The 26,842-nt window shown below is 43.6% G+C and overlaps 1 protein-coding gene across 2 annotated transcripts in view; it reads left to right on the top strand.

Annotated features, from left to right (window-relative positions):
- The first annotated feature begins 1,900 nt into the window (after positions 1–1,900).
- Positions 1,901–26,842, top strand: part of KLF12 (KLF transcription factor 12) — a 367,692-nt gene continuing 342,750 nt past the window's right edge. The window contains exon 1 of one of the 2 annotated variants that reach the window (XM_084622607.1): positions 1,901–1,990. The gene's annotated coding sequence lies outside the window, so the exon portion shown is untranslated. Of the gene's footprint in view, positions 1,991–2,568; positions 2,652–26,842 lie in introns of those variants that run through there. The other variant, XM_084622608.1, reaches the window with a different exon arrangement.

Here is a 26,842-nt window from a genome sequence, read left to right as displayed (position 1 = left end):
CTATTTGTTTTAACGTGTTATTCACCAAAAGGATTGTAATAACTGCTTTAAAAATTATGGGTTGGATCTTCTGGACCAGCTGAGCTGCACTTGCTGCAGAACTGATGTGGGGATGAGAAAGGAGGGAGGTGGCTTTATGCCATTTGTACATCCCCTTGATACTGAGGCTATCCAGGGGCCAGTTGAGCCCCCAGAGGAATTTAGAGCAGCCTTAAGGTAAAGGGTAGGTAGCACAGAACAGCTATACTAGCTCTATATCACCCAAGGATTCACCTACACTGGGGGGATTCCCATTTAACCAGCTTAAAACCACTGCTACTGACGTGTTGTAAATAGGTCATAAAAAAACCAGGATTTGGCTCAGAACACTCTATTGTGCAAATACATATTTAGGTACATGTTTTATTTTTTTAAAAACAAAACCTTGTAAGATCTCTTTTTAAAGTATTTCCTGCAGTTTTACTGTCACTGCTTCTCAAAAATTTAACATCTTGGAGGTAATATTTTTATTTCACAAAATACCAGAGATTATTCTTGCTTTTTAATCAGTTAAAAGATATACAATATTTGCCTAAGTTTTTAGTATTAGTTAATTTATTGTCCTAGCATTATTTTAAATGTTTAGAATCAATTTATCTGTGTATCTTTGATACATGGAGATCCTGATCCTGCAGTCCTTACACATACAAATCTCACATTATAGGATGTTCTGACTGAGACAGAACTACAGAGATGACACTCGGATTTTGCCAAAGAATATTTTACATCTTTCAGGAAAACTAATTATTTTATTTAATTACATCTCTTTTAAAGCAGGGGTGTATTTATAGGAACTATTGTGTTGACATAAATCCAAAACAGGTCAATGGTTAAAAACATGTTGACCAACAGTGTTCTGTACAAATAATGAGGAGTCCTTGTGGCACCTTAGAGACTAACAAATTTATTTGGGCATAAGCTTTCCTGGGTTACGTAAATAATACAGTTCAGTAAATATCCTCATGTCTTTTTAATTCAAGTACTCTGCCAGTGGGTCGCTTTTCTCAGTTTTCGTTTGTCAAGCCCAGAGACCAAATTGTTAGTATTGCTAAAAGGAACATTGGTTTATGCCTATTTCATTGTTTTGTGTTTCAAACTTTGACCATCCGGGTGACTCAGAGAAATCAAATCTTGCATTTTCAGTTTGGTTACTGTTTTGCATGTGTCATAATTTCACTTCTTCTTTTAAAGAGACACTATTAGTATATATAAAAAAATCACACCTAGGTCTGATTCTTTTTAACCTGCCATTGTTATAAGCAACACACAGCAGTACATCCAACCCACTCTTCCCTGCCCTTCCTCTCAGTCCCCCCTCCTTTCACACACACATACGTTCCTCAACTACCCCTCCGTGCCTCCACAATCCCCAGTCTGCTCCACCAAGCCCCTCGCCCCAGTAATCTCTGCTCATTCCTAAACGCCTTCCCATCTGTTCCTCAGCTCCCCATGCCCCCCAAAGGCTGAGCTGTTATTACCCCTCCCCCCCATCTCCTTCACCATCCCATCTCCCCTCCCCGCCTGGCTCCTCCACCCCTTGGCCTCGCTCCCGCTTAGCTCCTTATCCCCCCCCGGCAGATCTCCATCTACCTCCCCCGCCCCCGGCTCCCCTGCCCTGTAGTGTCCCCCCTGAGACTCGGGGAGAGCGGAGCCCAGGTACGGCTCCCCCCCCCCAGAGCCGGCGGCTTCCCCAGGCAGACGGGCACGTGCAGCTCGTTCACACACGCTCGCGGGGCCGCCTGAGGCGGAGCGCGAGCGTGTGTGCACGAGAGACCAGGGCACGTTCGGAGCCGGAGCCGGAGCCGGAGCCGGTCCCGGTCCCGGCGCAGCAGCAGCAGCAGCAGCAAGAGGCACGAGCGCGCCGGCCGGGCGGTGGGTGTTCCCAGCCCACCTCTCAGGATGGGGCGGGGCCGGCCGCGCACCGGGGATTTCAGCGACCAGAGCCGCAGCTGTACGGTCCCTCCTCCTCTTGCTCCTCCCCCGACTGATTGTTTTGGGGGGCGGGCGGAAGGGGGGATACATTACATGCCAGCAAAGCAGTTTAGTTCCTGCTGATCCATCACACGTACAGAAAAGGGACTTGCCCGCGCGCGGGGCTTGGTTTGTTGCTGGGGGAGAGAAAAGGGGGCCCCTTTTGTTTGGGTTGCCTTCGCCCCTCTGCTCCGCCCTCCCATCCCCTGCGTCCCCTCTGGTCCCCTGCGCTGAGGAGGGCAAAGAGAGTGGGAGAAAAGGCTGCCTCGCAACCCCTTTCCCCCCTTCTCGAGCGGGCCCCCAGTGCAATTCGATGCGTCCCTGGTAAGGCTCCCCCGCGCTATATTGTGTCCTCTCTTGTTTCTGAAGCCTCCACCCACTGGCCCACCCTACATTTAGCACATCATGTGATCCGGGTAAGTCATTTGCAAGTACAACAGTTCTCTGTGTTGCCCCCATTCATTTCCTGAGAACTGCATAGAGCAGCAGAGGGAGACCGTGTGAGTGAATGCGTGTGTGAGAGAGAACGTGTGTGTGTGTGTGTGTGAGAGAGGGGGGGGGAGGGGAGGAGAGAGAGGGAGAGAGGGGACTCTGTATAAGGGAAAGAAAACAGTTTCTCCTGCTCTGCAGCTTCTGTTCAGGTCTGTGCCTATTCCATTTCTTATCAGAATAAACATACCTTTTCTTTTTTTCTCTTGCTGTCCCAATCAGTCAGCTTTCAGATAACATTTTATTTTCCTGTCATTACATTATTGTAAAATGTTGGAAGGCTGATCTCTCGAATGGGGCAAGCGCTGGAGGGCAGGAGGGAGAAGCTTTTGCAAACCAAGGATATGTGCAAGGCTTTTATTAAATTACCTGTAAAAAAGATGTTTAAAAAAACTAAAAAAAACCCCCAAAAACCTTTGTCAAATAATGCATGCTAACATGTAGTTTACACAGAGTGGGACTGTTTGGTCATGTAAGTGACAGTGGCAAGGAAACAGATCAATGTCATGTTGAATTTGGGGTTGCTGCTCTAGTTTGTCATTCAAAAAATCTGTTTGTGTGCATGTTATTTGGAGGAGGAGGGTAACGGGTTAAGGTGGGGATGACACTGTTGGCATTAATAGTGGTCATTGTGCTACAGTCGTTATTGTCTCCAGTAGTAATGATGTGTAACTGTCACTTGCCACAGTGCATAGTTCATGGCAGTAGCTGGGGGATGGCCTATGGCTGTTATTTTCAATTAAGGTGGACCAAGCTAGAGTTGGCAAGGGAGAACTTTACATTGAGACCAGTCATGAAGAGTGTTGAGCGTCAGCTTGGGAGCCACCGCAGCTTGTCTGTTATAAGCTTGCTGTAACCTGACGAGTGAGTGTTGACCTCAGTGACATTAGTTTGTGTTAAAGCAAGAGGCTTCTATGCAAGAGGAATCAATTCTGATTTTATTCATAATAGAGCCTATTATTGGAACTTTCTGTGACCGTTTATATTGAGGGCAAAAAAGAACTTGCGAGAGCTGATTAATAGTGTATTTAAACTGAACGTTTGGGGGGGAAGTACCAAATCCTTTGTGCTATGTGTTCCCTCCATCTCTCCCACTCTATTCTCTCCCCTCACAAAAAGCTTACAGTTCTGTGTATCTTAACAGTAATAATAACTTTAATTCAACTGATAAAAGCTGACTGTGCTCAGTTAAAGTCTAAGTACAGTGGAATTTATAATCTGGATAAATAGCCTATGTAGTTGGTATTGTCACTTTTACTAATTTTAACTATTCAGATTGTTAAAGAACTGTTCTGTACAGATAATTTTAAGAAATTCCATTGAATAATGTTTTTTTAATCAAACTGATTAGTTAAAAATATAAGTAAGGACTGTTGTACCAGTTCCTCTCCAATGCTGGGGAAACAAACACTCATATTTACATTAAAACATGTGCATAGAACTGCTACAGCAGACGAGTGCCAGTCAAACAAACGTCACCCTGTAAATCCACCTAAACCATTCCATTCCCTTTTCTTACTGGAGGATAGAGTTGTTTGGCAACGTAAATGGTCTGACATAAAATTTTGCTGATGACAGGCAGGGTGGTGCAGGAGTTTGCAATGTGAATAGGAGTGGTCACTTTTAAACACTGGGTGTATTCCTGTTAGATTTTTTTTTTAAACTGTCATTTACAGAAACATAATTTTAATTCAGTTTCAAGAAGCAGTAGCTGGGTTATTCAGTGTTAGCTGTTGTCACCACCTATTGCCAGATATGTTAAGATATGTATTTTATGCATTTAAAAGCAGAACAAAAATGAGTAGATATTATAAAATATATTGAAGATAAACAGTTTAGTTTGATTTTATGATTTATGTCAGCTTTGTAAAATTCTAAATGTTTGTGGCAATTTTTTTCCTGCATAAGTGGCTAACCAGCTCTTTTTTTTCATTGTCAGTCATGGTATAAATTTTTATTTTATTTTATTTTTTGCTATGGCATGCAGATATTCATGGCAACTTTGCAAGGGTGCTTTATATAGTACTGGTGCATGACCTCCATTTTCTGGTTGATCTCCAACTCTAAAATGTTAAAGGAACAGCAGAGTAACCTCGAGTGTAGAATTAGTAACTTTGCTGGAGATTGGAGATGGGGTGATATGGGCATTTTATTGATCATATAAAGCTATACTAAATCTAGACTGAGTGTTCGTTTTTTTCTCTGTGTTGTTTTTTTTTAAAAAAGCTTCTGAACAGGACACAGTCAACTTAAAAATCTCATTACTGTCTGAAAATGTTGTACCGTCTAGGCAGTGGTTCTCAACCTTTCCAGACTATTTAACCCTTTCAGATGTCTGATTTGTCTTGCATACCCCAAGTTTTACCTTACTTCAAAACTACTTGCTTACAAAATCAGACTTCAAAATACAAAAGTGTCACAGCACACTATTGCTGAAAAATTACTTTTTCATTTTTTCTGTATGAAATTTTAGTTTGTACTGACTTTAGTAGTGCTTTTTATGTAGCCTGTTTATAAAATAGGTAAATATCTAGATGAGTTGATGTACCTCCTGGAAGACCTCTGTGTACTCCTGGTTGAGAATCACTGATCTAGAGTCCCAAATGAATCCTGTGACCACCATTGCTGAAAGAAGTTAGCAAATAGAAATATTCTCTTTTTTTTTCTTCATTGTGGCTTTGGCTACATTTATGTACAGTCATTTTCACTGTTTTGCTGATGGTCATTTTGCCTTGTCTTTATCATGCGCTAGCATGTTGGCATCCCTCTTTCACTGCTCTGGAGGAGCTCACATGCACATATGTTCCCCAGGTGCTGGAGCATGTGAGGCTTACCAGAAGCAGCAGAGCTGCTGCAGTTTCTGAGTTTGGGGCAAGGAGGGTATCTGCTTTTCCAAGGACTCCTACTTGGAGCCAAAAAGGGCCAGGAGGGAGTGGGTAGCCACATGAACACCCATCTTTCCCTGGTCCTTTCATGGAAATGGAGCTTTAGGAGATGGGTTGGGCAGGGAGTGATGAAACCTGACCTTAAGTGCTGTGAAAGCCTCCATTTTCTCCTTCCTGGAACACTGTAGAGTCTGGGGAGAAATTGAAGGTTGATGTGGAGGTCAGAGAGTTCTCTCCTTTCCCAGGCCCCTACCTGCAATCCAGGAGCAATGGGTGCCTATCATAGAATATCAGGGTTGGAAGGGACCTCAGGAGGTCATCTAGTCCAACCTCCTTGCTCAAAGCAGGACAAATCCCCAATATTTGCCCCAGATCCCTAAATGGCTCCCTCAAGGATTGAACTCACAACCCTGGGTTTAGCAGGCCAGTGCTCAAACCACTGAGCCATCCCTTCCCCCACAATGCCTAGGAGGTGGGGTGGAAGTAGGAGGAAGGATTCTTGATTCCCTTTTCTACTTTACTTGTCTAGATGCTGCTGTTGTTATGTTAGAAGCTGGTTGACATGTGCAGGGATGAGGGTTGTGTTCAACCACTTTTGCTGGTGGTGTTCTCAGGCCTGCATGTTGTCCCTTGTAAAGATTCTTAATTGACCTAAGTAGAAAAATCCTTGTAAATATTTTTAAAGGAGTTTTGTTGAGATTTAGTACAATTCAAAGGCTGCTCTGTTAGAATTTTTGTTGAAACTAGTCAGATCAGAAAATACTCAAGTTGGCTGTCACCTTAAAAGAGAGGTCCTCTAATATTTTGGGCTTGATTCTGCCCTCTGCTATGGTGATGCACTGGAATGGGCGTGGTAAGGGGCTTAGATTGTAAACTGTTTGAGATAGGGACCATCTTTTTGTTCTTTGTACAACACCTAGCACATGGGGGTCTTGGTCGACGACTGCAGTGCCTAGGTAAAACCACAATACAAGTAATAATAGATGGAGCCTTTTTCCTTTGAGTATACCAGGTAGGAGTGCTCCCAAACACTCAAGTGCCTTTTATTATACTAGTGTCAATGGACAAAACACTAATGTAATTCAGTGGGAGCACGACTGAGCCCCAAAAAAGCACTAGGGGGGAATATTCAATCCTTGTGGTGTGGTTAGGGTTTGGGTGTGCCAAGTCACATCCAGTAGTTATGAAAATGAGGGTACAGCTCCTGAGCAGAGAGGAAACAATGTACATCCACTGTGATAACCTGAGATGAGCCATCATACCCTGAAGCTGCAGGATTGCGTTTGTGAAGGTTGTGTGGCTGGCACTGCTCTTCACATTGCTACCCAACCTCCTGATCTGCTCCTTACAGAAAGGGGTAGCATTTTGCTGGTGGAATGCTGGAAAATATATCTTAAAAATGTATCTGATACTGTTGCATTTAGGTCAAACATTGTTTCCTGAGGACACAATTATGTTTGAGGGAATATTTATATTTGTCAAATCAGCTGTGTGTGCACCCACGGATAAGATACTTTTGTATTAGAGGAATGGAAAAATAATTAACTTTATTTTTGTCAAATGTTTTATCTGTGGCTCATCAAGGTTGTTCCCTCCCCCCATTTGAATGGAAATGACTGTGGTTTACCTTTCTCCGATATACAAAAAATAATAATTTCCCCTTCCAAGAAATTAGGTTTCATTTTTGGAAAAACTGATATTGGTGTAGCACTGAGGCCTTGACCTTCTCAACTCTTGGCTGGTGGTTGTTTACTACAGCTGCAGTCTGTGTCTGCTTGGAAGGGGAGGAGCTCAAACACAAACATGCTCACTTTCTCCAACTAAGATGAAAACATATTAAAAAGCCATTACATTTCATAGCAAGCATTAGTGAGACAGAGTTAAACAGTCATATTGGGGCTTTTCCTATATTCCTAAACAGAATATGCTAGGTTATATCTGTAAGATAGACTAAGTCTTGAAAGTGCAAATGTGAAAGCATGAAATGGCTAAATGTCTCATGCACTGAAGAAAATATTTGCTTTTTTAAAGATGAAATACAGGCTTGATGTTAGGAAAAGAGAAACAAAATATTTTACCCCAGTACTAAAAACATTTTAATATAGGTCAGAGTTGTTCAGTCAATCAGGAGCACTGTGTAACTTTACCCAGCGAGACTGAACCCAGGGTTCAGAAAGCGAACATTACACAATCCTCTTTTCTCAACTGAATAATATTGAAAGGGATTTTTTTTTTGTTTGAAGGCCATATTAGATGAGAAATTAAGCAAAAGAGTAATATTTGAAGAATCACAATGTCAAAATGACTGTTTTAGTTTTAATATTTCTAAAAATAACTCTATTGAAAATCTTGGCAAGAGCGTTGACTCTAGTTCTAGTACTTGTCAGTGACCATTGGAAAAGTGGACAAACTGGGACAACTTCTTTTCAGAATGAAGATTTTGCAGTGTTTTCCAGTTAATTCATTCTGTGTGTGTACTTCAGGGTTTGTTTCCAAGCAGCAAAGTCAGTATAAGTGTGTGTTTTCCCTCTGGTTGTCTATTCTTAAGTCTTTTATTATTATACAGAGTAAAATCATTTGGTTACAAAAAATTGTTAAAAGAATTTTTTGAGGTGAGACAAGACAAGCGTAGAATTAACTTTGCTATGAAGTCAACTTTGAGTACTCTGCATAATGGAAACATACTGGGCCATAATGGAAACATACAGGGTGTGTTACTACCTTGCATTCCACTATAGGCTCTGTTTGTATTTACCATGGTTTATGGTAAGTGCCACAAACTTGGACTGGTTGAGCCAGAATCAAGCTATGAGAAATGCACAAAATAAGTATTGCATTTTCGTGGAACAGTTGTTGTCTGTATCTTGTTTGTGTATGACAGAGAATTTGGCCTAATGCAAGAACTGGAGTCTGGAACTCTTTAGTTTTAATCCTGGCTGCACCACGTTATGGCCTTGCATGAATAATTACCCCTATCTCATTTTCTCTATCTATGACTTGGGGCTAATGGAACATAGAAATATATGTGGTAATACTTAGCTCACAGGGAAGAACTAATTTATTGGTGCTTGTAAATTGTTTTTGAAGAGGTAAGATAGGCCAAATCTAGGGATCAGAACCAGCCAAAGTAGTAGACTTGGGTGCTGGGTGTCTCTCTTGTCTACTGGTATCTACCTCCAGTCCTCAGAATACAGCCCACTCAAGGAAATCTCCTTCTACTTCAGCCTACTGTTTGAAGTAGCTTTTATGGATGCATTGTATCCCTGCTGCAAAGCAAAATACTAGAATCTGGGTAGCACTGGACCTTTGGCACTGCCCCTCCTTGCCCCTGTACACTGTTCTGTAGGGAGTCCCAATGCTTGTCCTCAGGCTTCATATTGATTACCCCTGAATCATGTTTCCATACATATAACTGTATTGGTTGACTTGTCATGGGAGCCTCTACAGCTGCAGAGACAAGGGCTGGATTTGCCAATGTAAATGCTGTTGCTGATTATTATTATATACATTAAAACATTTAAAAAAACATTAAGATTGCAAAGTCAAGAACTGAAACGTTATGAAATGCCAGAATTAAGGCTGCTTGTATAGGGTCCTGTAAGAAAGAATATGCGATCATGTAATTAAAGACTGTGCATATGCATTTTGATACAAGGAGGCTGAAATAAGGTGGCACAGGCAACCCTAATTTGGTATTTTATAACTTCTTAGCACGTGACTATGTGACCATAAACATTTTGATGGTTTTTTTTAAATGTAATCTCTTATGTCTTGAAAAAGGGAACTAAAAATGAGAATTCTATCACGAGGTACCATATTTATCCCCCGTTGAGTCATCAGTAGTATTGCAACCCGGGAGCTTTAGCTTCACTGCTCCAAGCACTACCACTCGAACCCAAGTGCAGGCTGTTCTCCTTTATGTGAACTAACTACTAGAGAGGGCTCAGATACATTTTTTGTGAGTGGCTTACACAACCAGTTGGTAGGTAGCAGAGCAATTCTGGGAATCCTGGGTTCTATTCCTGGCTCTGGAGGTGAGCATGGACTAGTCCTTAAATGCAACACAAGCAAGCACCTAGATTCTGAAAAACAGTGCATTGAAGTAGATGAGACTTAGATCTGTTTTTCTGGAGACCGAGTTCTATTCCGAATTCTGCAAGGGGTGACCTTAAATAATAATTCAGTTGTCCCATATGTAAAATGGGGTAATGATGTTTGCCTGCTTCCTAATGAATGTGTTGTCTCACTCAATAGTCAGAGCTGTGAAGTGCACAGACTTAGCAACACAAATGAGTGGAAGAGTTAAGATTCTAATTTATGATCTCTTCCTGGTTCCCACTACACCTGCCCTAAGGCCAAAAGGTATTTTGGTGGTGCTTCTCCTGCTTGGCCTGTGTCCCTTCTGGAACTTTAGCTTTATGCCTACAATCTAGAAGGCTCGTGGAGGGCTGGGAACAAGATCATTGTAGGTGCATGTAGGGAGCTCTGAGGCTGGGAGCATGTGCAGTGTAGCTAGTATATCCAGAGATTTTTAGAAGCAGGCCTCTAAGAAGCTGTATTGAGCATGTGGCAGTGGTGATTCTAACATGCTTACATTTTGTCCAGATCTGTTTAGGTTTTCACTGGGATAGCAAAAGGCACATCACTGACCCTAGGATTATTTCCTCTGCCAAATATAAATTCCTTTTTCCAAACCTAGAGGTCTTCAAAGAAATGGTTGGAAAAAATATTCATATTGAGAGGTCCCCTCTGCTCCCCCCCATGGTCAGAAATAGCTGAACAATTTTTGTTGAAATCTTTCAAAACAATTCAACCTGAAACATATATCTGGCATGGACAATTTCAGCCCAAATTGTTGAAGTGTGTTAGACGTAACCTTGGAAATAATAAAATGAATGTCAAAGAAAGCTCTGATCATCAGGCACAGCGAGTGGTGTCTTTCTTTTATGAGGCCCCAGTGCTTTCAAGGGAGTCAGCTACAAAATGAGGCTACAGTCCTCCTAGCAAAGAGGACACACACATAAGAGTCATGAAAATAATCTATAACCAAATTGCAAAACACCTGACATGTTATATGACAAAGTATCTTGGACAGGGCGTGGTTCAGGTTGAGCTGGGTTTTAAAATTCAATTGGTTATTGTATTTACTAATGCCCCTCTGCCTCTTGTAATAGGGGTCAGTCAGGACCGCGACTCTCATTCTATGGAAGAAGGTTTGCAGGTCATCTTCAAGGACTGGTGATTGTACAGGTCTCAATTGCTAGTTAGGCTCTCATCTGAGGACTAAGCCTACTAGCACAGGAGCAACTACGTGCTTCTGTGGCCTCCAAATGTTAATTTGCAGATCTGTGAATATGTAATTTCTGTGGGGAAGGACAGGAGAACAGTCAAAGGCCATGAAATCACCTACATTTCTCTCAAACAAAATAGTCTGTTCTCCTTCCAGGCAGTTCTGCCCTCCACCCCATGTCCATCAATTTGATTGCCCTTTGCCCCCTTTTCCAGTGCTGCTCTGCTGCTCTTAGAATCATAGCAGATTAGGGTTGAAAGGGACCTCAGGAAGTCATCTAGTCTAACCCCCTGCTCAAAGCAGGACCAACCCCAACTAAATCATCCCATCCAGGGCTTTGTCAAGCTGGGCCTTAAAAACCTCTAAGGATGGAGATTCCACCACCTCACTAGGTAACCCAATCCAGTGCTTCACCACCCACCTAGTGAAATAGTGTTTCCTAATATCTAACCTAGACCTCCCCCACTGCAACTTGAAACCATTACTCCTTGTTTTGTCATCTGCCACCACTGAGAACACCAAACTCCATCCTCTTTAGAACCCCCCTTCAGGTAGTTGAAGGCTGCTATCAAATCCCCCCCCCCACTCTTCTGTTCTGCAGACTAACCAAGCCCAGTTCCCTCAGCCTCTCCTCAGAAGTCATGTGCCACAGTCCCCTAATTACATTCCCTTCCTGATTACACCCCTGCATGCTCAGGCAATATTTTTGTACTCCTCCCTAGTCATCTATCCAAGTTTCAACTTTTTGTAAGCTTCCTTTTTGTGTTTAAGCTCACCAAAGAATTCTCTGTTAAGCCAAGCTGGTCACCTGCCATATTTGCTATTCTTTCTACACATCAGGATGATTTATTCCTGCGCTCTCAATAAGGCTTCTTTAAAATACAGCCAGCTCTCCTGGACTCCTTTCCCCTCTCATATTAGCTCAGGGTATCCTGCCTATCAGTTCCCTGAGGGAGTCAAAGTCTGCTTTTGTGAAGTCCAGGATCCATATTCCGTTTGCTGTCCTTTCTTCCTTTTGTCAGGATCCTGAACTCAACTGTGTAATGATCACTGCTGCCCAGGTTGCCACCCGCTTCTACTTTCCCTACCAATTCTTCCCTGTTTGTGAGCAGCAGGTCAAGAGGAGCACAGCCCCTAGTTGGTTCCTCCAGCACTTGCACCAGGAAGTTGTTCCCAACATTCTCCAAAAACTTCCTGGATTGTCTGTGTATTGCTGTATTGCTCTCCCAGCAGATGTCAGGGTGATTGAAGTCCCCTGTGAGAACCAGGGCCTGTGATCTGGAAACGTCTGTTAATTGTCTAAAGAAAGCCTCATCTCTGTCATCCTCCCGGTCTCGTGGTCTATAGCAGACGCACACCACGACATCACCCTTGTTGCTCTCGTCTCTAAACTGAACCCAAAGGCTCTCAACAGGCTTTTCTCCAGTTTCATACTGGAGCTCTGAGCAATCATGCTGCTCCCTTACATACAGTGCAACTCCTCCAGCTTTTCTCCCCCACCTGTCCTTCCTGAACAGATAAAACTCATCCATGACAGTACTCCTGCTTGTTTCCCAGGCTTCTTGCATTCATGTATAGGCAGCTAAGATAACTAGCCAATTGCCCTACTTTCTCAGTATGAATCAGGAGGCCTCCCCTGTTGCACCCTCCTCCTTGTGTTTCCTCCCAGTATCCCACTTCCCCACTAACCTCTGGGCTTAGGTCACCATCCCCTGGCGAACCTAGTTTAAAGCCCTCCTCACTAGGTTAGCAAGCCTGCCTGCAAAGATGCTCTTCCCTCTGTTCATTAGGTGGATTCCATCTCTTCCTAGAACAGCATCCCATGGTTGAAGAATCCAAAACCCTCTCTCTGACACCACCTGTGTAACCAAGCCTTTACCTCCCCAATTCGATGGTCCTTCAATAGGGAGGATGGCCGAGAACATGACTTGTGCCTCAAACTCCTATATCCTCTTTCCAGAGCCACGTAATCTGCAGTGACCTGCTCAAAGTCATTCTTGGCAGTATCATTGTTGCCCACGTGGAGAAGTAGGAAGGGGTAGTGGTCTGAGGGTTTGATCAGTCTCGGCAGACATTCCGTCACATCCTGAGTTCTAGCTGCAGGCAATCAGTACACTTTTCGAGTTTCCCAGTCTGGAAGGCAGATGGAAGACTCTGTCCCCCTTAGGAGGGAGTCCCTGACCACCACCACCCGTCTCCTCCTCTTGGGAGTGATGGTCATGGAACCCCCATCTCTAGGACAATGCAGTCTGGTTGATGGGGTCTCCTTCTGATCCCTTCCCTCAGATAACTCTTCCAAACCATTTTCCACTGTAGTACCTGTGGAGAGAGCCTGAAAACATTTTCTTACCTCTACCTGCATTTGGGGGGTACATGGGTTCTCCTCTTTCTTCTTCTGGAGGTCACATGCTGCCAATTTTCTTCCCCATTCTGCACTGCCCTCTCTGATTCTTCAGCATGCTGTGCCTACAGTACCAAATGCTGATTTCTATCCAGAAAAATCTTCATTTTCTCTGATGCAATGCAGGGTTGATACTTGGGTTTCTAGTCCTTTAACCTTCTCTTCCAATATGGAGACCAGCTTGCACTTCATACAGACAAAGTCACTTCTGTCCTCTGGGAGAAAGACAAACATGGCACATCCTGTGCAGGTCACAACAGCTGATCGCTCGCTATCCATAATGTCGTTCTTTTAAGAGTTTCTTCAGATATTGTATTTACTGCTCACAGAAGCTTGAAAAACAAAAAAAACCCCAAAACTCTTGTGGGAACTCCCCCCAAGTGAACTCCCAGGCAAACTCCCTCTGTTTGCCTGTCCTCTGTTTGCCTGTCACTCGGTTCTCAACTGACTGCTTTTTTATAAGGCTCCTGTCTTGAAGCAGTTGGCCCGGCTCAAAGCCTTTCCTCCCACTCAAGGAAAGTGGGAACAAAGCACTCCCAATTCACACTTTTCAAACAGCCACAGGGTCAAACAGTCTCTTGTTGTTCTTTTGGCCATGCAGGAATCTGTGGGCCTCTTGGCTCTTCCTCCTGTACCTTAGCCTTCTCCTCCCCACTCCTAAAGCAGTGTCTAGTAACTCAAAAGCTGCTTTGATCTTTAGTCCCTTCCCACCCCCCCCCCCCCATATTGAGGAACTAGCATCAGTGGTTTGGCCATTATACACCCTGTATTCCCTCCTCTCATTCTGTGAAAAAAATGTAGCAAGCCTAGCTACGCTGCTTCATTTCTTGCTATCCCTTCCCTCAAAGGAGCAGGGCCACAAAAAGGATTAGTGGCAGTTGGGCTACTCTGTTCCTTTCCTGTTCTCCAAGAAGAAGCCAGTGTCTCTTTAACCCACTCACCTGATCAGAATGACTCCTTGCCCTGTCTGAGCAGGCCAGGGAGGTATTTCAAGCATACTGAGAGACTAGTCCAAGGTTTCTGTCTTAATATCATAAACCCTCCATGAGAAGGCTGTCTGCCAGAGTGAGTGGCTCTTCTTACCTGGACCCAGACCTTCCATGATGACTACTTTCCACCCAAACTGTTGACTAGTGTGGTGATGCTCATGAGTACTTGAGTGAGAACTTTCACAGGTGCTGGACCTAGTCTACGGAACTCTCTCTCAGATACGAATGAACATAGAACTAAGCAAAAAAATTTTTTTGCCTAAACATGAGTCAAGTAGAAAGATGAAAAATATAACACAAAATGCCTAATTTCATGTCAACTTGAAAAAAATCCAGAAATACAAAAATGCTTTCACCTCAGTTGTTGTCCATTCCTTATGTTCTTCTTTGATTCCTGTCCCTCAGTTTGGCAGTGATGATGGAGCTGAATTTAGTCTTTCCACCACATTCTGTTTTGTACCAGCTTCATGGCTTTGTTCATCATCTTTTTAAACCTTTTAATTCAATGTCATTCTTCACTGTAGCTGGCCAATGCGTCCTCCGTCTTCCTCTGTTTCTAGTTCCTTGCACTCTGGTATATATTACCATGTATGGTTTCCTTTACAGACCTATTCTTGACATGTGTCCAAACCATCGCAGTCTTTCTTCAATCTTCTGTAACAGCATCTAGCCAGGCTGAATTTGGCCTTGAGTCTTGAAGTCACTTTATTTCTCTACTTCCCAAATTGATATGGGTCCCTGGTGAGCAAGCTATTAGCTAGCTAGTTTGCGTCCCAGAATATATAGGCTTCTTTTTTGAAACTGAACTTTTAATTTTGTGGGTACAGCAGGGGGTACATCAAGCACTTTGTCATACAAAGACCTCTTACCATTTGTGCCTCGGGTAATATTGTTTTTTGGTAGAACTAGATTTTTAACCTCTTTAAGTGTGACTTCTCACTTCTTCTGTGCAGCCTAATTGATTTTTAGATCCTTGAAAACTAGAGGAGGAGAGGCAGTAGCTGTAAATATGACTTAATAGACTATGGGCCTGATTCTGCCAACTCTCATTGTGGTTGTACCTTTGCTCGTGTGAATAATTCTGTTTAACTCTGTGGGACTACTCACATGCGTAAATGTTCAAAGGATTGGGCACCCAAAATTAATGGACATTTTTGGGTCTTAATATTTTTAGTGTTTGGGTTCAATTCTTTGGGGCATCATGAAAGATAGAACAAACTAAAAAAGTGTACTTTCTTAAAAATGCAGAAGTACAGTTAAAGTGAAGAGGTCTAACCAACACAATGGAAGAACAGGAGAACAATAAAGAGCAATGAAGTTACCTATGCAAAAACCTGCTCTTTTTACCTTACTTTGATCCCTGTCCTACTCCTATCTTTACCATTGATTTCAGCAGGAGGAAGACTGGGCCCTCATGTAGTTTTTCTGTTCCTATTCATATCCTCTAACTGTTTGTAGAGCTGAATTACTTAATAGAATTAATATTATTTAATAGAATTAATTAATTACAATTATTAAGTTGTTGAAAATTAATCATGTATCCATTTAATAATCCATAATAACCAACAACAGAAAAAACACAGCCATTTACAAGCTAGTAGTTCTGCAGTGATTTGAAGCGCAAGGTAAGCTTGGAGCTATTTTAAAGGATAGATGTTTCTTTGACCTGTTACTTAGATTATACCTAGCTGTATCTAAAATCTCCTTTGGCGATGGTGATATCAACGTTTAAGCAGACATCAGACATTTGTTATTATAGTAAATGCAAACTGAATTACATAAATTGAGGGACAACAGGTAAACAATTGTTAAGTTATGGGGCTGAAAAGAACTATCCTCTCCTCTTATTTTTAAACTGGAAATGATGCTTCTCTTGACAAAAATGTAAATAGTTCCCCTTTCCCTCTGCTGTCCTCCTACCTCCCTTGCCATGCCTGAGTTGCTGCTTTCTTACTTATACTTTGAATATGCACACACACAGCATTGTGCCCTCTGCTCATGCCATTGCTGTGGGTCCTAAGGAGATGGTCTTGGCCTGAAGAAGAAGTTGCACCTCCTGTGGTGCCCACAGGAGCCATATAACTACAGGAATTAACCAATAGCTATTGGAGCCAATGGAAAAAACTTACCTTGACTTGAATTGGCTTTAGATCAATCCCTAAATAATAGTTTTTAAGTCCATCTTCAGTTTACTGTACATTCATATTTGTTTTAAAGTGGAGTATATTTTAGATTTTTTTTTCTTTTATGCACTGAGGATCACTTTAGATATGAGAATGCTGTGATTATTCAGACACTAGATTTTCCAGCAACTTCTAGATCAGTGGTTCTCAAACTTTTGTACTGGTGACCCCTTTCACATAGCAAGCCTCTGAGTGCAACCCCCCGCCCCATAAATTAAAAGTGCTTTTAAATATATTTAACACCCTTATAAATGCTGCAAGCAAAGGGGGGCTTGGGGTGGAGGCTGACAGCTTGTGACCACCCCATGTAATAACCTCACAACCCTCTGAGGGGTCCCAACCTCAAGTTTGAGAACCCCTGTTCTAGATCATTAATTAGACCTGTTTTAGGAGTAAATTAGACTAGCCTGTGATCTTGGTAGTTACTCAAAAATCTGTTTGAGGAAACACCTCAAAACCCCTTCCAGGAACCTATTTTCTTTATCAGGAATTCTGCAATTGCTATTCTAGTCAATACTAGGATAATTGAAATCCCCTCCTAATAATTGTTCTAGCCCTCTTCTAGACCATGCTGAAGCCCATATGTATTTCCTGATGTGTTTTCTCAATCTGCCTACAACATTATAACTTATTTCAATGATCCCTTCATTTCTACATTTTCTGTGTTTTTGTTTCTTTTCAAATTGTGGTTGCTGAAAAGATAAGCTTGTTTTTTAAAACAAAAAAACAAAACCAACCCCTTCCCTTCCCTCCCTGAAGTGTTCAAGTGGCAACTGAAGACTGACACATGATTCTGTCGACTTTTTCTACCATACAGCAACACTTTGTTGAATGTCCTGCACCCATTCCTCCTTGAATCTCTTTGGAAGTAAACAAAAAATATGTTATGAAGTCTCCAAAAATGTGCTTTGCAGACTAACTTTCTGAACTGGAAATGCAATTCCCCTATTCCTGGGCAAAATTCCATTTTGTTGACTCTATTTCTCTTCCTCTTTTTTAAATAGGTGAGTGTACTCACTATAAATTGTATTAGGGTTGGCTCTGAATCTAGATCAGGATTAAGAAAAGGAACAAGGAGAATTAGTGCAATAGACTCCTTTAAATGTAGCAGTCTGAAATCTCATTTTTGTCATTTGGAAGGAGGACTGTAATGATACTCCAAACTGTCCTGGAAGAACATGCACAAATCACCCAGTAAAGAGCACTAGAAATGCATTCAGGCATAATGGAGACTCTGTCAAAAAAAATTCTCACCATTCCTTGAGGGAGGTTTAAATCAGTGTATATTCATCCATTTAAAAAAAAAGAAATACAGCATAAAACAAATTTTATACATCACTACGACAAAGCTAATTAGTCCATTGGGAAAGCGCTTATCACTTCTCTGATATATTACAAAAATCCCAGCTTTTGCTCCAGTTCCTCCTTCTAACAAACCCTCTTTCATTTCACTGTGCAGCATCTTGATTTAGGCTTCCACTGGGGTACTTGAAAAGGGTCTATACTGTACTGGTGACTTGCTACTATTCATGAAGCTTGTATTCTTTACAGACTACCAATAAAAAGGAGCCTTTTACGGTCAAGCAATGGTGTTTGAGGTTTGTAAACAACTCTCAGTGGAGCTTTTGAACTTTGTCCTCTGGGAGTAGGTCTTTACGGGGGAAAAAAATGAGGACAAAAAAGTAGTTTCAATCATTAACTTAAGAATCACTTTCTCATGGATGAGTTGTATAGTAGTTTTTGTTGTTTACACCCCTCTTGTCTCCTTCAGTGTTCATGTCTTTTTGAGTACTGATGTCTGTAACAAAATTAATTTTCATAGCACACGTTTCTGTGTGTGGAAAATAGTTATTTTTATATAGATTTGCATGTTATGGATGTGCCAGTATATAGGTCCACAGAGTCCTAGAACTGAAAACTCTAGTGAAAATGTATTACTGCAGCTCCCAGAAGCACGGCTGTAAAGTAGTAACCAGAGTTGTTATGACAGGTTTCAGAGTAACAGCCGTGTTAGTCTGTATTCGCAAAAAGAAAAGGAGTACTTGTGGCACCTTAGAGACTAACCAATTTATTTGAGCATAAGCTTTTGTGAGCTACAGCTCACTTCATCAGATGCATACTGTGGAAAGTGTAGAAGATCTTTTTATATACACACAAAGAATGAAAAAATACCTCCTCCCACCCCACTCTCCTGCTGGTAATAGCTTATCTAAAGTGATCACTCTCCTTACAATGTGTATGATAATCAAGGTGGGCTATTTCCAGCACAAATCCAGGGTTTAACACGAATGTCTGGGGGGAGGGGGAGTAGGAAAAAACAAGGGGAAATAGGTTACCTTGCATAATGACTTAGCCACTCCCAGTCTCTATTCAAGCCTAAGTTAATTGTATCCAATTTGCAAATGAATTCCAATTCAACAGTTTCTCGCTGGAGTCTGGATTTGAAGTTTTTTTGTTTTAATATTGCGCCTTTAGGTCTGAGATCGAGTGACCAGAGAGATTGAAGTGTTCTCCGACTGGTTTATGAATGTTATAATTCTTGACATCTGATTTGTGTCCATTTATTCTTTTACGTAGAGACTGTCCAGTTTGACCAATGTACATGGCAGAGTTATTATGAGTTACTGCATGAGATGGATTTCATGTGGCATCTCTATGTGACTGTATGCAGCTACCTTTGGGAAAACTTGTGATATCTCACAAAATGGTGCATGGAAAGAAATTTCACTTACTTCTGCTGTTTAAGGTCAGGCTGTCATTTTCATTACACACCCTGCTGTTTATAATTAGGGCTTCTTAAAGTTCATTGGGCTAACCCTCACAAACAGTTTCCTTTCCAGAATGATTTTCCTTGGGCCTTTTCTTGCCATCTTGATCTTCAGGTAAAGGCTACCCTTTGTGTATTGCCCATGCTTCTCTTGCTGCATGAAAAAATGGCTCATCTGTTTCCCAGCAGCGCTCCACTTCTCACCACATCTTTCCTACTCCCCACAGAGGACTGTTGTAGACTGGGATGTAGGCCATCTGGCTTGCTAGTCAGAGCAGGAGTCAGGTCTAATGGGCAGAGCAGGTATCCACATTGGGGAACAAAGCAGAGGGTCAGCACCAGACCTTTAGCACCATTAGCAACTGCTAATTACCAGAGCCAGGCATTGAGTCAGAGTCAGGAATTGAAGCTGAGGGTTGGAGCTGAGGTCAGATACCAAACGCTAGAACCAAGGGTCAAGCCAGAGTCAGAGACAGAAGTCGGAGGCTGGGGTAGTGACCCATCCACTGCGAAAACTAATTTCCCCCTGCTGATACTCACACCTTCTTGTCAACTGTTTGAAATGGACCACCTTGATTACATTGGCCTCATTAGCACTACAAAAGTGATTTTTCCTCCCTTGGTATTCACCGCTTCTTGTCAATTGTTGAGAATAGCCCACTTCCACCTTAATTGAATTGGCTTGTTAGCACTGACCTCCCACTTGGTAAGGCAACTCCCATCTTTTCATGTGCTGTGTATTTATACCTGCCTCTGTATTTTCCATTTCATGCATCTGATGAAGTGGGTTTTAGCCCACGAAAGCTTATGTTCAAATAAACGTTGGCCTGTATCAGCAAAAACAATGAGGAGTCCTTGTGGCACCTTCGAGACTAACACGGGTACCACTCTGATAGTTTGATAGTGTTCACAAACAGAAACATGGATCCTTCCAGCCTGCAGATATCCTCGTAGGTGGAGTAACTCCTATCATCTTCCTTGTCACATGCAGGGAGAAAATTTCAGTCCATGGGCATGTAGGTAGAGGGCTGCCACAAAGGGAGACCCACACCAATGCAATATCCACTTCACCACTTGGGATGAGTTCTTTGTGCATGAACAGTACTCAGCAGCCTCTGAAAATTCTTCCAAACTCAGAAGGGACTACTGTGATCATCTAGTCTGACCTCCTATATATCACAGGCCTAGAGTATACTACTTAGAAAAACATCCAGTCTTGATTGTTTCAAGTATTGATTCTCCAGTAGTGGAGAATCCACCATGGCCTTGTTAAATTGTTCCAATGGTTAAATACCTTCACTGTCAAAAAACCCTCCTTATTTCCAGTCTGAATTTGTCTATCTTCTACGTCCAGCCAATGGACTGTTATACATTTGTCTGCTAGATTGAAGAGCCCATTATGAACTGTTTATTTTCTCTCCAAATACTGATAAACTGTGATCAAGTCATCCCATAAATATTTTTGTTAGATAAATAGATTGAACTCTGAGTTTGTCAGTATAAGAAAAGTTTTGTAATCCTTTAATAATTCTCATCGCTCTTCTTTGAATCTTCTCCAATTTGTCAACATCCTTCTTGAATTATGGACACCAGAACTGGCCACCGTATTCCAGCAGTGGTCATTCCAGTGCCGAAGATAGAAGTAAAATAACCTCTCTTTTCCAACTTGAGATTCACCTGTTTATATATTCCAAGATCACATTTGCTCTTTTGGCCACAGTGTTGCACTGGGAGCTCATATTCAGCTGATTATCCACCATGTCTCTAAAGTCTTTTTCAGAGTCACTGCTTCCCTGGATACAATCTCCCATTCTGTAAGTATGGCCTACAGACTTTGTTCCTAGATGTATACATTTACATTTAGCCATATTTAAAATGCATGGATTTTGCTTGCACACAGCTTACCAAGATATCCAGATCTTTCTATCACAGATCTGTCCTCTTCATTATTTACCATGCTTCCAGTTTTTGTCTCATCTGCAATGTTTATCGGTGATGATTTTATGTTTTCTTCCAGGACACTGATAAAAATGTGTTAGTATAGAGCCAAGAACCAGTCCTTGCAGGATCCCACTAGAAACTACTCACACAGAGATGATTCCCCATTTACAATTTGCATTTTGAGATCTATCAGTTAGTCAGTTTGTAAACCATTTAACATGTGCCATATTAATTTTTTTATTACTGTAGGTTTTTAATCAAAATGTTGCGTGGTACCAATCCAAATTCCTTTTAAGTATACCAAAAGTATTACCTTTATCAACCAAATTTATAGTTTAGTACAAAAAAAATCATGTTTAGTTTGAGAAGATCTGTTTTCCATAAATACATGTTGCTTGGCATTAATTATATTACTTTCCTTTAATTCTTTATTAATCAACTCCCATGTTAATTGCTCCATTATCTTGCCTGGATTCGATATCATACTGGCAGGCTTATAATTATCTGGGTTATCCTGTTTACCTTTTTAAAATATTGGTCCAACATTAGCTTTGTTCTAGTGTTCTGGAATTTCCCTTTTGCTCCAAGACTTATTGAAAATCCGCATTAATGGTGCTGCAAGCTCCTCAACCAGCTCTTTAAAAACACTTGGATGCAAGTTATCTAAATCAGATGATTTAAAAATCTCCAACTTCAGTAGCTACTATTGAATATCCTCCTGAAATACTAGTGAAATGGCAAGATTGTCATCATCGTATGGTAAGACTACATCATCTGTTTTTTCCTAAATATAGAACAGAAATATCTACTGGACACGTCTGTCTTTTCTGCATTATTATTGATTATTTTACCATTTCCATTTAGTAATGGACCAATACCATTGTTAAGATTATTTTTTGTTCCAGACATACTTAAACTCATTCTTACTGTCCTTAACTCTGCTGCCACAGATTTCTCCTTGTCTCTTTGCTTCCCCTATCAATTTTCTACAATTTCTAACTTCTTCACTTCCCCTCTACACCTACTTGGTTTTTTTAACCAGTATGCGCTCCTTCCTTGATTGTGGCTTTTTGAACATCTAATAAAGTGTTCTTAAATAATTCCCAATTACCATTTATATTTTTCTGATTACATTCAGTGATGAGCTGCCAAAATCTTCACAACCGTTCCCTATAAAAAGTTCTGATTTAAGGGATGTGCCAAGAGGTGGAGGGGGTGGAGGTATAGTGGCAGGGAAGAGATTGTACAGAGGCAAAAGGGGCTCATTGCAGGGGGTGCAGTGGCAGGGAGGGAGTGGCACAAGGGAGAAGTGGGCAGGAGCGGGTTGTTGCAAGGGGCTGACAGGCGGGGGTGTGTATGTGCCTGGGGCTGTTGCAGGGGGGTGAAGGTGGCAGGGAGGGGTTTGCACAAGGGAGGAGTGGGCAAGAGGGAGATGGCAGGCGGGGAGTCCCGAGTTTGATGAAGGGGTGAAGGTGACTGTGGCTGGCTGGGGGGGGTTGCTGGGTGGAGGTTGCCCAGAGGCAAAAGTGGCAGGACAGGGTGGTTGTTGGGGTCATGGGTGCACAGGGGAAAAGGTAGCTGGTCGGTGGATGTTGGAGGGGGTAGCACTGGCTGGGGAGGTGTGCCCGGGTTGCTCCCACATACACCATTCCCCAGGCCAGGAACTGGACCTGCCCACCCTCTGGTGCTCCGTGGCCCTGCTAGGTACCTTGCAGGTGGAGTAGACACCCAGCTTCTCTGCCCGAAGAGCAGAGCGCAGCTGCGTCTTTCCCGCACCGTGGGCTGAGCCAGGCTCCCCGCTGCCCCGGGGGCTGTCAGTGGCGGCGCAGGCAGCCAGTCTCCCCGAGTCTGGCTCCCCACCGCCCCCAGGGCTCTCAGTGGTGATGGCGGCAGCTGCTGCTGAGAGCCCCAAGGGTGGCAGGGAGCTCAGCTCGGCCCGTGATGCGGGGAAGAAGGCGCAGCTGCTCCCCTGGGAGGAGGGACTGGCCGTGCTGCAGGTGGCCCCTCTGGAGCCGGGAGGCAGGGTGCAGCAGCAGTCTTGTGCTCCACTGTTTTAAACAAAAATTGGGGGGGCACTGCTTTTTGGCGCCCCCAACCACTTGGCGCCCTAGGCGGCTGCCTAGTCCGCCGAGTGGTTGCATCGGCCCTGCCCGACAGACCCCCCAGAACTCCCACGCCTACCCAACCCCCCCCTCGTTCCCCATCCCCTGACCGCCCCCATAGAACCTTTGCCCCCTCCAACTGCTCCCTGCCCTTATCCAACCCCTCCTCCCAGCCCCGGCCCGGCCCCCTTACCACGCCGCTCAGGGCAGCGTGTATAGATGCCACGCAGCCCGCTGGAGCTCGCAGCCCCACCCCCTTACTGTGCTGCTCAAAGCGGCAGGAGCTGCCGGGCTGCCCAGGAGCAGTCCAGAGTGCTGGCACTGGCGGTGTGTCACTGAGGCTCTGCAAGAGGGGGGAAGGCAGGCGAGGGGCTGGGGGAGCCACCCCGGCCAGGAGCAGGGTTGGAGAGGCTAGCCCCCAGCCCCGCCCTTCCATGCTCCCCCGCCCACTGCGGCCACTTGCCCCACCCCAGGTTAGCTTCCGTCAGCCCTGGAGCAGCCGTAGCCCTCCCCACCAGCCCCGGAGCACTGGGAAGGTGGGTGGCGCATGGCTGCAGCCCCACCCCCAACCCTGTAGCGCCTGGAGGGTGGGCGGTGCAGCTCCAGCTCCCCCAGTGCTGGGGGGGGGCAGGCAGTGCAGCTCCAGCCCCGAAGCGCCGGGAGGGCGGACGGCGCAGCCCCAGCCTGAGCCAAGGCCACTGTACAGGGAGACTGGACCAAGGGCAGAGCAGGAAGTTCAAGCAGGAGGGTGAATCTGGGGGGGGCAGACCATGGGTGGGGCCACCTCTGGCTGTTTGGGGAGGCCCAGTCTCCCCCAGCCTATGGTACCCACTGCCCATGGCCATCTTGTGCTTTATCTGTTAGGACAGCATTTCTCAAACTAGGGTCTCCACGGACCCTGCTGATCAACTCCTCCCCCTCCCTCTCTCCCTCAATTCCTTTCCCTCCCTTCTAGCGCCTCCTGCACAATGTGGAACTGCTGTTCCCCAGTGTGCAGGAGGTGCTGGGAGGGACGTGGAGGAGTGGGGATGGAGCACACTTGGGGCAGGGGGTGGAAAGAGGTGGGGAAGAGGAGGGGCAGGGATGGAGCGGAGCAGGGCGGGAAGATGTGGAGTTGGGGTGAGGCCTTGGGGGAAGCGGTGGAGTGGGGGTGAGGCCTGGGGCTGAGCTGGGGATTTGGGGTTCGCAAAATTTTAAAAAATCAAAATGGCGGTCTTTGGGTTGCTGAAATTTGAGAACCGTTCATTGTGTGAGGACATTGATCCATAAACATTCAAGATAATTTTTTTCTGAGCTGAGTGTGACTAGGAAATAGGTAATGCCCTTTCTGACAGAGTGCCAATCCCCTTCCCCTTTTGCCTACTTACTCCTTCCTAAATAGCTTATAATAATTGATTTTAACATTTTAATCATGCGAACCATCTCACCAGGTTTAAGCAATACCTGTAACGATCTGGGGTTCATTAAATAACAAACCAGTGAATGAAAAAGGAATAAAAACTTCAATAAAACAAACTGGAGAGTTTCTATAGTGAGCTGCTGCACACAGCTATGTGGTGTTCCCAACCTCGGCTTCCAGTGTATACTTCCAAATTCCCATAGTCACAACACTGTCCCTGATGAGGGAGCGTCTCCAAATCACAATCTTTCATAAACATATCTCTACATCTTCCCTCTTAAAGAAAAATGAATTAACTCTTTATATATATAAGTTAACTATCTAATAACACATACATTTAAATTCTCAACCCATTTAATACGTTTCCATAAAGCCAGTGTGTCAGCTACCTAGAGAGGAGAGGTGACCAGCAAGCACATCACTCTTGAGTATATCTTTACCACTCAGATACCCCTTGTCCAGGCAAATTAGCAAGTCTGTATGAGTCTTTCAGGATATTTAATCTTCTGTTTCTCTGTTTCAGCCTTTCATTAGAGTCTGAGTTGTTCTCTTGTTCCTTGACAGTTTCTCCTTTGTCAGTTGATGATATAGGATCAGTCAGATGGGAAATACCAGAGTCCATCTCAGCTGTCAATATTTTGGAATTTTCTGGGATTATTCATCGATCCCTTTGATTATATTAAAATAACGAGGAGTCCTTGTGGCACCTTACAGACTAACAAATTTATTTGGGCATATGCTTTTGTGGGATAGAACCCGCTTCATCTGATGCATGGAGTGAAAATACAGGAGCAGGTATAAATACATGAAAGGATGTGGGTTGCTTTACCAAGTGTGAGGTCACTCTAATGAGATAAATCAATTAACAGCAGGATACCAAGGGAGGAAAAATAACTTTTGAAGTGGTAAGAGAGTGGCCCATTATGGACAGTTGACAAGAAGGTGTGAGTAACCATAGGGAGAAATTAGTATTGGGGAAATTAAGTTTAGGTTTTGTAATGACTCAGTCTGTTGAAGTTTTTGTTGTTGAAGAATTGCCACTTTTAGGTCTGTTATTGAGTGACCAGAGAGATTGAAGTGTTCTCCTACTGGTTTTTGAATGTTATGATTCCTCATGTCAGATTTGTGTCCATTTATTCTTTTGCATAGAGACTATCCGGTACATGGCAGAGTAGTGTTGCTGGCACATGATGGCATATGTCACATCAGTAGATGTGCAGGTGAATGAGCCCTTGATGGTGTGGCTGATGTGGTTAGCCCTTGATGGTGTCCCTTGAATAGATATGTGGACAGAGATGGCACTGGGGTTTGTAGCAGAGTTTGGTTCCTGGGTTGGTGTTTTTGTTGTATGGTGTGTAGTTGCTGGTGAGCATTTGCTTCAGGTTGCGGGGCTGTCTGTAGGCAAGGACTGGCCTGTCTCCCAAGATTTGTGAGAGTGAGGGATCGTCCTTCAGGATAGGTTCTAGATCCTTGATGATGCGCCGGAGAGGTTTTAGTTGGGGGCTGTAGGTGACGGCTAGTGGCATTCTGTTACTTTCTTTCTTGGGCCTGTCTTGTAGTAGGTGACTTCTTGGTACCCTTCTGGCTCTGTCAATCTATTTCTTCACTTCCCCAGGTGGGTATTGCAGTTTTAAGAATGGCTGATAGAGATTCTGTAGGTGTGTGTCTCTGAGGGATTGGAGCAAATGTGGCTCTGTTTTAGAGCTTGGCTGTAGACAATGGATCATGTGGTATGTTCTGGATGAAAGCTGGAGGCATGTAAGTAAGTATAGTGGTCAGTAGGTTTCCAGTATAGGGTGGTGTTTATGTGACCATTGCTTATTAGCACTGTAGTGTCTAGGAAGTGGATCTCTTGTGTGGACTGGTCAAGGCTGAGGTTGATGGTAGGGTGGAAATCGTTGAAATCTTTGTGGAATTCCTCAAGGGCCTCTTTCCCATGGGTCCAGATGATGAAGATGTCATCAATGTAGTGCAAGTAGAGCAGGGGGGTAAGGGGATGAGAGGTGAGCGTTGTTCTAAGTCCGCCATAAAAATGTTGTCATACTGAGGGTCCATGCGGGTACCCATAGCAGTCCTGCTGATTTGAAGGTATACATTGTCCCCAAATCTGAAATAGTTGTGGGTGAGGACAAAGTCACAAAGTTTAGCCACCAGGTTTGCCATGATGGTACCTGGGGTGCTATTCCTGACGGCTTGTAGTCCATCTTTGTGTGGAATGTTGGTGTAGAGGGTTTCTACATCCATAGTGGCTAGGATGGTGGTTTTTGGAAGATCACCCAAGGATTGTAGTTTCCTAGGAAGTCAGTGGTGTCTCGAAGATAGCTGGGAGTGCTGGTAGCGTAGGGCCTGAGGAGAGAGTCTACATGGCCAGATAATCCTACTGTCA

This window comes from Lepidochelys olivacea (genome assembly GCF_965140295.1).
Source record: "Lepidochelys olivacea isolate rLepOli2 genome assembly, chromosome: 1".
NCBI lineage: Eukaryota > Metazoa > Chordata > Testudines > Cheloniidae > Lepidochelys > Lepidochelys olivacea.
This window is presented reverse-complemented; position numbering and strand designations above follow the sequence as displayed.